A 1,785-nucleotide genomic window follows, 5' to 3' on the forward strand; every position below is an offset into this window, starting at 1 on the left:
GATTAGGGCATCTCTAGATGGCCGGAAATTACACTCTCACACTTAAATTTGAATGTATTTTTCTTTTTTTTTTCTTAAAAAAAAATGAAGGGAGGGGGTGGCGAGCCTTGAATCCTCTGCTCAAAACATTCCTTATCCAGAATAGTCATAATCACGAAAAATTGACATGAAAAACAAGATCGACATCCTAAAAACATCAGGAGCCGACTCGATAGAGTTTAATGTCATACCCAGGGAAGGGCAAAGATCTGTTTTGAAAGGTGGCGGGGGAGGACATTTTGTGAGTCAACACGCACCTCAGACCCACCATGGTTCCGGAGCCATAGAGAATGGTGGAGCTGAGGTGAGAAAATTTGAGGAAACAGTACCTCTAGATCGACGTTCCGCAAACTATGGTCCGCGGCCCAAATTTGGCCGCGAAACATTTTTAGAGGGCCGCGAAGCCGTCTGGAAATTGAAAAAAAATAACAAAGAGACGTTTTATCATGGAGAAAATAGTTTTTAATAAAGCCGCTTCACTGTTACAGCGAATGAGTCGCTTTCACACGCTGCTAAAGTGCCAAATGATGTGTGCTATTTGAATAATTATAAGCGGTTTTGTGTCTATGCCTACTCGGGAGCCTTTATCTGTATATTTATTCCTGATAGTGCTAGTATGCAACATTATTTTCTATAAATAAATATACTGTAAATATACCTTTTTTAAGCATTAAATACATGTCAAGCGCGGATCCAGAGTTTACCCTGGCTCGCACAGATGGCTTCCCATATTGGCTAGCTAGCTTGTTTTGTCGCTGGAAGATAAATTTTAGATATTCGAAAAGTTTTTGTTTTCTAGATTCTTTGAAATACACTTCGTGCATTATGAGACGTCTATTATTGAATACACCCTGAATTCATATTTTTTCACTACTTTGCTATGGACAATTAATAATTATGATGATGAAGAAGATGATGATGATGAAAAGGAAGTTGTGCAAGATTAATTAACAGGCCCTTTGTTGTGAAGTGTCAAGCGAGGCCGGTAGCCAAGTTACGGTTGGGAATGTTCAATGCACACAGTCGGACAATGATGATTTATGATATCTGGATTTGTATATAATAATCTGAAACCTGTTTTGTATAATAATCTGAAACCCATAAAATATCAGTTCAGGTATTCATTTATCTGTATGGGGAAAATATAACATATGGACCATACAAAATAAAAAAGAATTCAAATAAAATTTGCTTTATGTTGTTTGTTGAATGAATTTCTTTAATAATAATATTACAGTCTAATATGACCACAACATAAGGAAGTCCATTCTGTAAATGTTTAGCATTAAATGTTTACAGAGAATTTCGATTGTTTATGAATATCATCATGTTAGATCTAAATCACGTTTTATGCAAGCATCGACAAAGAAAGATTAAACATAATAATTTTGATATGTACATGTTTTATGTTATGTGTTAATAATATTACAGTTTAATGGCTTAATGTTAATAATATTACAGTTTAATGGTTTACAATAATATTACAGTTTATTGGCCCCAGAAACCTGAACCCCGACCTGGGGCCCTTGGCGGCCCCATAGCCCTAATCATCAGTGCTCGCGCTTCGCTTGCAACCTGACCATTTCACTTCTCGTGGCTACAGCCCTGTTATGACGTTGAACCGTGTTTGGTTGAATCATGGTAGAAAGAAAAAACAATCAACAATTGTCGGAGGGGGGCGGGAAGAAACTGGGGAAACACAAATGTATGGTATTATTTATTTAATAAAATAATATTTAATTTGTA

This window comes from Anneissia japonica, unplaced genomic scaffold, assembly GCF_011630105.1.
Source record: "Anneissia japonica isolate Jap-2015-1 unplaced genomic scaffold, ASM1163010v1 scaffold287714_len2871179_cov188, whole genome shotgun sequence".
NCBI classification, from domain to species: Eukaryota; Metazoa; Echinodermata; class Crinoidea; order Comatulida; family Comatulidae; genus Anneissia; species Anneissia japonica.